A 13,204-nucleotide genomic window follows, 5' to 3' on the forward strand; every position below is an offset into this window, starting at 1 on the left:
GAGCATCTATTCAATTCCTCTGCCCATTTTTAAACAAGACTTTTTTTTTTTTTATTGACTTGTATGAATTCATTATATATTTTGGATATTAATCCTTTATTAGATATTTGATTTCCAAATATTTCTATTTCATAGTTTTCTTTTTATTTTGTTGTTTCTTTTGCTATGTAGAAGTATTTTAGTTTGATGTGTCCTGCATATTGATTTTTGCTCTTATTGTTTGTACTTTTGGTGTCATGTGAAAAAAAAAATATTGCAAAGACCAATGTAAAGGAGATTTTTTCATTTTTTTCCCCTCTAGGAATTATATGTTTTCAGGTTTTATGTTTAAGTGTTTAACCCATTTTGGATTAATTTTCTGAGTGATATTAAATAGGAGTCCAATATCACTTTTCTATAAGTGGATATCCAGTTTTCCAAACACCATTTGGTGAGACTGGCCTTTCCCTATTTAATATTCTTGGCTTTCTTGTCAAATAGTTTACCATTATTCATTATCTCCCACATAAGGAAATAACTTAAGTGTTCATCAACAGATGAATGAATAAAGACGCACACAATGAACTATTATTCAGCCACGAGAAAGAAGGAAATTCTACCATTTGCAAGAACATGGATGGTACTTGAGAACATTATGCAAAATGAAATAAATTAGGCAAGAAAAACAACTATTGTATGATATTACTTTTGTGTGATCTTAAGAGTTGAACTCATGGAAATAGAATAGAATGGTGGTTATCAGGGGCTGGAGGAGCATGATTGAAGAAGTGGGGAGATGTTGGTCAAAGGGTACAGACTCCCAGTTATAAAAGAATAAGTTCTGGGGATGTAATTCACAGTATTGAATTGACTGTGACTATAATTAATATTATTAGGTTACATACTTGAAAGTTGCTGAGAGAGTAGACCTTAAATGTTCTTACCACAAAAAAGAAATGGTAATTTTGTGATGAGATGGAGGTAAAGGTAAGATAATAATCATTCTGCAATTATATAAGGGTATCAAATTAACAAGTTGTACATCACTTATAAACTATGTCAATTAAAAAAAGATATATGTCAATTATAGCTCAAATGAAGTGGGGGGAAATTATATATGAACTATTCAAGAAATACTTCAGATAAGTTCTTCAAAATACCAAGTAAAAAGAATACATATGGGGAAACAGCACCACCAAGCAGTTGGTTTATTGGAAGTAAACAATCAAAAAAGATACTTAAGGATTGAGACATTTGACAGGCTTATTGATTCTTAAAAGCAGTGCATTTCTGAGAAAAGTAGCCTCAGTAAGGCTTTTCAGTATCTGAGAGTGCTCCATTAAGAAAGTGGGAGATGCTGCTAGCCAGCCCGCCCCAGACTGGGGACAGGTCTCAGCGAGGACCCTGCCCATGCTCAGAGGCGCTGTCCTCTGGCTCCAGGGTGGTGCTTCCTGGGAGAGGGGTGGGTTGGGGCTGGATAGTGTCCAAGCACCTGCTAAAGCCCGAGCCCAACCCAGCTGCGCCCCGTCTGACCAAAGCTCTAATAAAAACACTTCCACCCCCCCCAAAAAAAATAAAGTGGGAGATGAACTAAAACTTCAAAGATGAATAGGTTTTCATAATGACTTACAGTGGTACTTAGTAATAAGGAACTATATTTCAAATAAAATAATCCTACTCAATGTCCCTTCTGTTTGATGTTTGTACAAGTGAAAAGGGAGGAGAGTCTGAATTGGCATGTGGCAGCACAGCAGGTGCTAAACAAACACAACACATTGTGCTCTTGTACGAAATATCATGAAGAAAACACCTTCTCCTACTTTCCATATGCATACAAATGTATTAAATATGGACTCCCTACCTATACAATATAATAAATTAAGTCCCACATTTTAAGTATATACAAGTATAGGTATGCATACATTTATACTTTCATGTATAGGTTTATATTTTTAATAAAATGATCAGTGTGGAATTTCACATGCTTGTATGAAATTTTATAGTGGGTTTTATGATAGTTAAGTAATTAGTCAAATAAATCTTCCTCAAAATTATTGTACACTGTAAAGTTTCCTGTGATATAAAAAATAAAATGTTAATGATCCATGAATTTTCAAAGAACAAATGCAGCATACAAATTATATTAAAATGTTAGCACTTTTATTTAAAAAAAAAATCAGTGAGTCCAAGGAAACCTAATGACAAAATATAAAAATAGTTTTTATTATTCTAGAATCGGGACAATAGTATCAGATACGTAACATATTGGTTAAGTGATAATGATACTCTTAGGCTTGTTATTTAGGAAAACTTGCAAAGCAAGGAATATACTACATATTAATGCAAGCAGCCATCTTTTGTCTATAGTAATGTTCTTGAAAGGTTGAATTATTTGCGTGGAAACTATCAGGACAATTCAAGAAAATTATTTGAATTATTTCAATGAATGAATGTTGGAGTTTATTTTAAATGCTTACTGCTTGCAGCATTTGGGGGATTTCATATCTCTGGAATATAAAGAAAGTTCTGGCATTTTTTTGTCATTTATTGTTACTTCATGTGTGCACAGATTTCCAGAAGGAAAAGACCAAAATCTGGTCAAATGGTTGAAAATGATGAGCAAGAGTGAAAGTACATCCTCATCATCTCAAAGAGAGTAAGTCTTTTTTAAACTGACATTTAGGCAATCTGAACTTCATATACTCCATGGGGAAACTGACAATTTCTTGATTGATGAGGAGGAGTTGGTGATATAGAAATAACTGTTGCCAAGTTCCAGCCAATAATTCCAATATATTTCTTTCATTCTTAATAAAATTTCAAAACCTGAGATGTTGTAATAAAGTAATTGTAGCATGGTTCTTGGATGATGGAAAGAACTTGAGTGAATATCCTTTAATAAGTGTTTTTTCTTGCCAGATTTTTAAAATAGTGTTTTTAATATATATATATGTGCTTGCTGATAAGAAAAATGCTAAATTTCTTCATCCTTTAATAGTTTACGTATTGACTCATTCCCCTCTCTACTACCACCCAATAGTTAACTTTTAGCGGTCTGTTAGTCATTAGTGATATTTTCAGTAAATTAAATCTATCTATAATTAATTTTTTTTCAGTTGAATTATTTTGATGTTTCAATTTCCCCCTTCAAGATTTTAGTCAAGTGTATTTGATGTATTTCACTGTATTTCACTGTTCCTGTGTTTTTAAAACAAACACTAATGAGAAATTAAAAGTAGCTGTAAAAACTCAGACTCAATTTTCTCAGTCACTGAATTCAGTGCAGTTAAAGCTAACAAATAGTTTATTATATTGTGGTCAACATTATGGTAGAATATTCTCATTGATGGATATAAATTTAGCATATTCCCCCACTAACATTTTGTTATGTTCCAAAAGCTGCCTGCAAAGAAGTTTAGCACTTTGAAATGCAGATTTTTAAAATTCCTCTTATAAACAATACCTTACAAGTGATTAATTGTTGAAGCAAGTTCACAAATACTATTTACCATAATGTCATAGAGAAATATATTGACTGCAACATTTCTATTGTTAGTAACCACAACTCATAACCTAGTTTCTATGGAAAGTATATTCAAAATTCCGTCAGGAAATGCAGGTCTATTTTCCCCAAGTAAGCAATGGGAATGGGAACTCCTGGGGTTGTTTTAGCAGTAGGAAAGAGATTCCAGAACAAGCTTCCACAAGGTGACGTCTTTAGATGAAAAGATATTGGACAGCAGAGTATTGGGGTTGCAAGAAGTATGGCTCATTTAGTGTAAAAACACACACACACAAAAACTCTAAATGAGAATTCTTAAGTGTTATTGTATATTGACATCTTCTGTTGCTCTCTGGCTGCCTAGAACCACACTGTTGGGTCAGCCTTTTACAGAGAGAGCCTCACATTCCAAAATATTTACTCCAAATTACTATCATAAAAACTTGCATTCTTCCAGAGAAGATGCTTTAGGATAATGTTTTGAGAAGAGACTGGTAAAAGAAATTCACAAAAATATTTGAGGGCTAATAGTCTAATCTTGTCTTTCACACACTTTAGTCTGTATCTGAATGATAATTTCACAGTGGAGTTTGTACTTATAAAAGGACTTCCGTTAGCACCACTAAAAAAACTGTAGCATTAATATATGTAGCTCAGTTATGTACAAAGGCCATTATAATCCTAAAGTAATATAGGGTGATGCCTTGTAAAATAAAGAATGAGAGAGAATTCAACACTACTATCTTAATGGTCATTGATAAAAATCTATGTCTTGAATCCTAATGCCTTTAGTCATAGAAGGGCATGATATTTTGGTTATCTTGAATAAGAATACAATCAATTACAAAAATGGTAGAAACGAAACTGCTTGTGTTTATTTTCTGAACAAGATGATGGAACTGATAAAGATTTATTTAGTTTAATATATTTATAACTTGTAATATTACTGACATTAAGTATTTAATTTTTTTTATAATGCCTCTGCATGTAGAATTTTACCATATCTTCCAGGTTTGGGAGGATGGGTAATATCTTTGATTCATTTAATAATCATTTTGAGTTTCTTTATGAATTCACTTATTGTGTATATATCTGTTAATATACAGTATTTTAGCATCAACTTTAATAACTACTTTCCTAGAAAATGGTAAGAAATATTTCTTGTTTTCTTACACTATTTATAAAATTAGAGCTAATATTTATATAGTGCTTAACATGCTCCTGGCACTGCTCTATGTTCTTTAACATATAAATGTATGAAATCTTTATAGCAATCCTATGTGATATTACTATCTCCATTTAATAAATGAGAAAACTGAGGTACACTATTTAAGTAACTTGGCCACGACTACACAGCTAGTAAATGTAGAAAGTATTATGTAATTCATCTATTTTTACCAAAGATATTTTGCGATGTTTAGGCATAGGAAAATATTCAGGATGCTTTTAAAGTCATCTACCTTGAGAAGGTAGTCTATCTGGAGGGATGGTGTTCTTAAATACCAAAACACAGGGGTGCCTAGTTGGCTCAGTCACTTTAGTATCTGGTGTACCTTCAGCTCAGGTCATGATCCTGGGGTCCTGGGCTCCAGTCCTACATCAGGCTCCCTCTCACTGGGAATGCCTGCTTCCCCCTCTCCCTCTGACCCTCCCCTCTGCTATGCTCTCGCTCTTTCTCTCTAAAATGAATAAAATAAAAAATATTTTAAAAATACCTAAACACAGAGAAAACAAATATGTAATCACAATGTTTTTCAGTGTTCTGTGGTCAATTACATGACATGGAACAAATAAGAGACAAGCACTAATGAGAAATTAAAAGTAATTTAGTAATTTAGTAAGCATGGCATTGCTGAATATTTTCAAGGAAGGGGAATTATAATTTGAATGAAGTGTGGAGAATGACTTGTCAGGCAGTAGTGATAACTTGCAGATATTCAGAGAATTAATGATAGCAAGATGAAATTAGTGGCAAGTAGCAAGAGAGAAATTAGGGAGCATTTGGAAACTAGAATTGCACATGTAGTTTGTAAGATATTGGCACGAGGTAGGAAATGGGGCACGGAATAATTATACATAGGTTTCTGGGCTAGGTGTTAGGGTAGTTGCTGTTGATAATCATTCATTTAGACAAAGTGAAAGGAAAAAGCACCAGCACTGGCAAATTTGGGCTGGAGGATAAATGACTTCAGATATGGACATACTGATTTGAGTTATAATGTAGGAGATTTTGTATATGTGATGGCATAGGGACAAGTTGGATTCTGCTGTGATTATTATACTATAATTAGATTTTTAATGAAATTAGAATTTTTAAAAAATCTGAATTCAAATCAGAGTAGTATAGAGTTGATTTTTACAAAAGTTCTTAGATTTATGTGACAAAATGGTGATTTATTGATTGTGTACTTCAAAGAAAGTTTGTTTTATAATATTTAAAAATGATTGTCTAATGTCTGACATTTTAAAAAATAAATTTTGCATTAGAGCCTCTGTGAAACTTTCTTTTGCTCAGGGTGTGGGTTTGTCTGGTCCTCAGGGCACTCCATGGGGCTGCCCCCAAATCTCCTCAACAGGTGAGCAAGTGTCCACTCCTGGCTTGACTACAAAAGGTGGACCAGGGCAGCGGCCCTCAACAGGCCTCTCTATCTATAGTGCAGACAAGAGACCATGGAAGGGACCTTGGGCCAAGGCATTGAAGGACAGATGGTCAGCAGCACTTTAGGTTAGATAAAGAAGGATATTTCCTTAGTGTGGATTTCTGCCTTTAGTAAAAACATGTCCATTTGGCATTCACTCCACCAGTTGTGAAGAGACTGCTGGGATAGAAGAAATCATGTGGATGAGCAGGTAGGACAACAGAATGGGAAAAAAAGTGGTTTGAGAAAGCAGTTAAATGTCTGGCAGAGAAACTAAAGAAAACAGGACAATTAGATAAGCTTGAGAAAGCCATCACCACTCAAAATTGTAATACTAAATGTCTTACCATACCAAGCACTTGCTCTGAAATTCAGAAACTGAGGACACCCATTGTGATAGATCGGTGGGATAAGACAGGCCTTCACAGCTTCTTTGAGCAAACCAGGTCTCCTGATGGTTGTCTTCAAGTATCCCATTGAAAAGGACAGCTGCATTTATGTGTCGCTGACCGTGGTACTGGCCTGATCTTCACAGGCATCATGAAACCAAAGCAATTGTAAACTGTGAATGTGCTTTTAATCTTTAAAAAGATCTGAAGTATGTTTACACTTTGCTATTACCAGAGATTTGAGACACAAGTTTTGCTTCCAGTATTGAAATCCTAATAGAACTGTCACCTCTAGATGATTATACCTGCTCCATTCCTGGAAATACTAATTTCCTAGTGAGAACCGAGCCACAGAGTAATTACACCCCAGAAACTCCATCTCCTGGATGTATCATGGAAATTGGAAAAAACATGATCAACAGATGAACGGATATAGGATCTTCAGCAGAACTATCTCCTACTACTTTTTCTGTGTTAACCATAGTTTGAATTTGCAGCCAGTTACTCATTTAGGTGTTCAGTAGCATATTATGAATTAAACCGGAGGGTTGGAGAGAATTTTCAGGCATCACTGCTCTCACTCAGTGTAGATGGCTTCACAGATCCATCAAACCCAGAAAGGTTCTGCATAGGGTTATTCTCTAATATCAACCAAAATGTGACTGTAGAAATGACAAGAAGACATACAGGAAGAGGAGTGTGCTTATATTAGATAGGTGGGGAATTTTTCACCGAGTGCCTAAAGTGATGCTGTAGTCTTTGCAGAGCCCCAAGTATCCTCAGAGATAGAGCTAGCACCCTGCAACAGCATAAAATTCCACCAGGCTGCAGTCTGAAGATCTTCACTAACCAGGAATTTGCTGCTCTTCCCGCAGTGTGCTAATCAGAGTTTTGAAGCTGTGTATCAACTAGGATGTGCATCCTAAGAATGAGCTTTGTGAAATACTAGGAAGCAGAATACAGAAGGCACATGGTAACGAACACTCACCAGATTGTGTTGGGGAATGACTGCATAAGAAGGTTTCCAGAAGGAACTGTCCTCTACAAAGATGCCATGAATGTGGTGCTTCAGACGGAGACTTTATCTTATGCAAGGTCAGGCCTAAACAGTATGGATTCCTCCTTTTGTCCCTTGAGAAAGGGCGGCCTAGCCTCAGATAATATGTAAACAACCTCTAAAGTAGATTGGGATGAAAAACAGAGGGCGTGCTTTGTCTGCTTTTGCCTGAGAACTGAATAAATACAGCCTGCAAGGGCAAGAGCTTGCCCTTAGCCCTAGAGGCTTTGGGACCCCCACTGTGTGTTCATTCATTCATAGCCATGCAGCACCAAGGGGATTGAACTTCATCTGAATGGACCTCTACAGTGGTTGGACAAAGTATTAGCTCACATATGATCCCTTTGTTACAGAGAACTTGGTTCTTGTCTCACAGAGTCAAAGAACGAATCTTGAGGACACAGGGGCGTGTGTAAAGGATAGAAGCTTATTAAGTAAAGATACAGAGAAAGCTCTTAGGAGTGAGAGGGATCCCGACAATGTTGCCACTGAGGGCTTGTAGGGTTGGTCTTTTACTGAAAGCCTGATCAGGGAACCTAAATCCTTTTAAAATATCCATTGATATCACCATTGAGTAAGGACTAGTGATAACATCGTTAATGGCTTCTTCCTTTTTAGAGTCTGATGATTTTTTTGGTTACAGTAGGTGTTAGAACAAGACACCCTCCTCACCCACACCTTAGGGCAGTGTGGTCTGGCTTGTTCTCTTATCTCTGGTTTCCAGACACCTCAGCATTTTGGGGATTTTTGTGAGCCTGCTTCCATGGCTGCTTACCTAGCCCTGCCTAGCCTAATCTGTCCGTAACTCACCTTCAGGTATGTTGCTTAAGCATGTCATCAAGCTTTATTGCCAATCAAGTCCCATCAAAAGGCTAAATGTAGCAACTCTTTTGTCATAGTGTTTGTCATAGCCCCATGGGCTGTTTACTGTCTAAAAACTTAAAAGAGGAAAAAGCACTTAAAGTCCCACCAATTGAAGCACCTTGTAGAATAGGTTTTCTGCGTTTGAATATTAAATAGGAAAATTCGTTTCTGGAAATACTCTCCTGTACAGGAGGAAGAGGAGATTTTAAAGACACGCTGATGTCTTCTTGGGCATTGTGGAGGCTGAGAAAATTAAGGCCATTTCACCTCAAGTTCAGCATTAGCACAAGTACAGACATCTCAGCCCCTCCACCCCCCCCAATGCCCCCCCCCCCCCCCCCCCCCCCGTGCTTAATGCCCTTGAAAGCCCCATATCAGAATGTAAACAGACTTGAGAAAATCCTCCACCCCTTCTGGAGGTCCCCTAGACCAGCCGATAAAACTAAGCTGGAAACCACCTTGGGGTCCAAGTCCCTGCTCCGTTGTGTTGGCTGTACTTGGACCCAAGCTTGAGCTTGTAAATAAACGCTCGTGTACTTGCATCGGTGTGGGCTCCTCGGTGGTTTCTCGGATTCGCAATCTTGGGCACAACACCTTTTACCAAAAATATTTTTTTTTTTGGAGGGAGCAGATAAAAATAAAATAATAAAACAAAATAAAATAATAAAATAAAATAAAATAAAATAAAATAAAATAAAATAATAAATAAAATAAAACAAAACAAAACAAAACAAAACAAAACAAAATAAAATAATAACATCTTCCAACAAGAGAATTCTATCAGTCTTCAAGCAAAACAAAAACACTAATCTATTAATCTATTATAGTAATCTATTTACTGTGTTAAGTGGACACACTTGTAAAAAATAATAATGCAAATATATTGATATGTTAGAAAACAAATAAAAATTCGAATTAGAAATTAGAAAATAAGGCATTTCATCTGGCTGTCTTACTGATTACTTACTGCCAATAAGAATTTTCCCTGTTATTGAAGTCTGCCTGACTTTGCCTGTAGAGAGTTTATACAAATTTATACATTTGCAATCTTTCCATCTAAAAAACAAAAATAAAAATCTGTAAGATGAAAAATATATTATTTTCTCTTAAATCAAATTTCTTCTCATAGTTTTAGAATTATGTACCAGTTTGGTATTTAAAGTGAGACACATTTAGAAGCATCAACTGTAGCCTACATTTTATTTTTGGCCTATAGTTCCTATTTCCTGTTATCTTAAGAAAGTGTTGAATGATACACATATCTGATAGTTGCCCTTTGATAGCTGTGAGCAGAATCAATGTTGTGAAAGTAGGGGAACTAATAGATTGTTATTAATTTTTTCATTCTGTTATTGGGTGTTTATTAGATTAGTTATCATGAGAAATGTTTAACAGTTTGCCCAAGCCTGAGGCAGCTCATAGATATCTTTTATTGAAGTCTTATAACATATATCTAAATTAATTTTATTCAAAATCTATTCATTCACCACCTTTTGTATGACCATTTATTTTAATCTGGAGCTAAAAATATCTTTGAAAAAGAGTGATTTTTCTCACTCCCATCCCCAGTACCACCATGTGGTTTAAGAGATAAATTTTCAATACAATACCTTTAAAAATATATGATTTTGGCTTAGTAATCAGAAATTATAGTTTTAAAGTTTAGCCAAAGAATTGGAATATATTAAGAAATCGAGGTAATAATTGCCCCTCTGAGACTTTATATGAGACACCTCTGAAATATAAATATATTTTTAATAGAGGTTCAATGCACAAAACAATCTAAAATGTGTTATTTACCATTAATCTGTTAATAAAAAATGAGGAAGTTGATTAATAACATTATAAACATGACCTTAATGAAACTAGAATTAAATAAAATATCCAATTAGTTGCATTAGCTTGCTAAAAGAAATTCTCCTGTGTGCCTTAGAAAATGTAAAAAATTGGAAACATTTGAATGATATATTATCATTCTGTTGATGGTTTGAAATTTTAGTGGTAGTAAGAGTATAATCTGATCTTTGTGACCACTCGATTGGTCAGATCTTGTACATGATACCATTCTCCTTGCAGATGAAATTGAAAATGAATGTCCAAAATGATGCATTTTATTTTCAGTGCAAGACATCAGAAGGCTAGTAGCTACTATATCCTAATAGCTGTACTCCAAATATTGAAAGGAAATTCCACATTACCACATTCTGTACAGTATCCAGAACAAGCAAAATATATGATTTATGCACATTTATAACATAATCCAAATAAGCCTATTTCTCCACTGATACATGGAGTTTACCATGGTTAGTTTGGAACAGTAAGTTTATTTAAAGGACTTACTTTTTAATTTCCACTTTTTAAGTTCCACTATGGAACTTTCCAGTTCCATAAAGCTAGGGAACATATTTCTGTAATGTATCACAAATAGTGCCTTCACAATCTAGCTAATCTGTACTGTGCTTTTTCTACTTTGTCATTCTTGTACCTTATGTTGACTACAAAGCAAGGGTGTATACTTGTCCTCTGCAACTTCCCTGAATGTTTTGTCAATAAGAATGTTATTCAAAATTTAGGAAAATGATAATTTCCTAAGACGTGAAATTGCAGTATGCTTATTTGTTACTATATTTTAGGTTGTATCTTTCTTAGAAGTCTCTTGCATATATGACAGAAGGGGGACAAATTATAACAATCATTTTGAGTATGTATTTCCTTTCCAAAGATATTTTCCATTTTCAAGCACAGGAAAATATGCAGCATATTTCCAAAATCATACAGCAATAATTTGAAAAGGATTTTAACTTTGCAGTTTAAAGAAGTAGTGTATTTGGCTAAGATGGAATGTGCAACTAGATTTAATACTTGTGTTTCTATCATTTAGTTCTATTATTTCCTTTAAACTCTGAAAATATATTATCCTTCTGTATCTTGTATGATCATGAAGAGCTCAACCAAGATGAACTGTAGCAGTGGACGCGTGTTAAAAATTAACCTTACCCAAAGAGAGATGAACTTTTGTCCTCATTTTCTAGAGGGTGATCTCTAACTATTTGGGATATCTTGCCTGATAAAATGCCTTTATCGGCCTGGGGGCCTGGGGACATGTCTGATAGTGTATACTGGTATTTATTGTGGGAGCTTTGGACCTCTGGAGAGGCTAGACTTAGGTCAGCCATATGGGCATGTCTATATGACCAAAATCCAATTAAATTCTGGATACCATGGGGCACCTGGGTGGTGCAATTGGTTATGTGTCAGCCTTCAGCCCAGGTCATGATCTCAGGGTCCTGTCTGGAATCAAGCCCTGCATCAAGCTCCCTGCTAGACCAGAGTCTGCTTCTCCCTCTCTGCCCCTCAGCTCCTCCTCTCATACTCTATCTCTTTCAAATAAATAAAAATCTAAAACCAAACCAAAACAAAACAACTCTGGATACCAGGACTTGGATAACTTTCCTTGTTGACATATTCCATGTATATTGTTAAACCTGAATCCTGGGAACTGTTACCATTGTTCACAGCTCCACTGGAAGAGAACTATTAGAAGTTTTAAACTTGGAAATGTCCTAGACTCTATCTCATGAACCTCTTCCTATAATTTGTATCTTTTCACTCTATTAGTTCCTGTGAATATAATAGCTTTTAGTGAGTTCTGTGAATCTTGAGTAAATTAACAAACTGGAAGGTGGTTTTGGGTACCCCCAGACTTGTAGTTTGTGTGAGAAGTGAAGATGGCTTTGGTGACTCTGAAACTTCGTATAATTAAATATTTATCTCTTTAAAATTTGGTTTTGGAGTAGAGTAGTAGTTAAGAACAAGTTTCTAAGGCAGTTGGTGTGGGTCTGGGCTAATAGAGAAGCTGACAAAATCTTGTGAAGATTACATAATTTAATGTTTTAAAGCACCGAGAAGAAGGATGCCTGGGTGGCTCAGAGGTTGAGCATCTGCCTTTGGCCCCACATCAGACTCCCTGCATGGAGCCTGTTTCTCTGTCTATGTCTATGCCTCTCTCTCTCTCTGTGTCTCTCATGGAAAAATAAATAAAATCTTAAAAAAAAAATAAGGCACTTAGAACAGTTCTTAAAGAAGATTAAGCACTGCGTAAATATTAGCTCTTGTCTTAATTCTTTGACATAAATAAAATCCTTTAAGTAGGACTTTAATATAGCCAGTACTAGTTAAAGAAATGTATACACAGTCAGTCACTGTTAAAATCTTAAGTGACTTTTGATTGACTTTGGCCAACTGCCATAGAGCCTGTACGCATCAGTCTCCTCCATTTACTCTTTAAATGAAGTGATTGCATTTTCAATTCATGGTAGTATGTTCTAGAATCTCCTTTCCTGTTGATGTGATCAAGTTTCTATTCTAGAACCTGCCAGCCACAGATCTGAGGAAATCTATTTTTCTGGATCTTTTCCTATGGTAATGAGCCAAACATTAGTATCTTCAACTAGGAGAGTTATTTTCTGTCCAACTTCTGAACATTCTCAGAAACTCATTTTTTATTCATATAAAATGATATATTGATTTAATCTGTAATCTATTTGTGCATGATAGGTGCACTGAATCTTCACTCCCACCTATTAATATCCTTAAAATGCTTGATAATCTTTACATGATGAATAAATTCAGTACTTAGAAATCTAATGATGCCTCCTGAAATCTTATTTATAAGAATGTCTTATGTATGGTTTACTTTGATTTATTTTGAAAAAAACATTTGCATAAATTTGTCTTTTAATGATAATGCTTATTAGCCTTTTCTTTTTCTTTT

General features: G+C 35.1%; 1 pseudogene; it reads left to right on the forward strand.

Moving 5' to 3' along the window:
• Positions 1–6,276: 6,276 nt before the first annotated feature.
• LOC140595038 (mothers against decapentaplegic homolog 2 pseudogene) lies at positions 6,277–7,677 on the forward strand (annotated as a pseudogene).
• Positions 7,678–13,204: the final 5,527 nt, after the last annotated feature.

This window comes from Vulpes vulpes, chromosome 13 (assembly GCF_048418805.1).
Source record: "Vulpes vulpes isolate BD-2025 chromosome 13, VulVul3, whole genome shotgun sequence".
NCBI classification, from domain to species: domain Eukaryota; kingdom Metazoa; phylum Chordata; class Mammalia; order Carnivora; family Canidae; genus Vulpes; species Vulpes vulpes.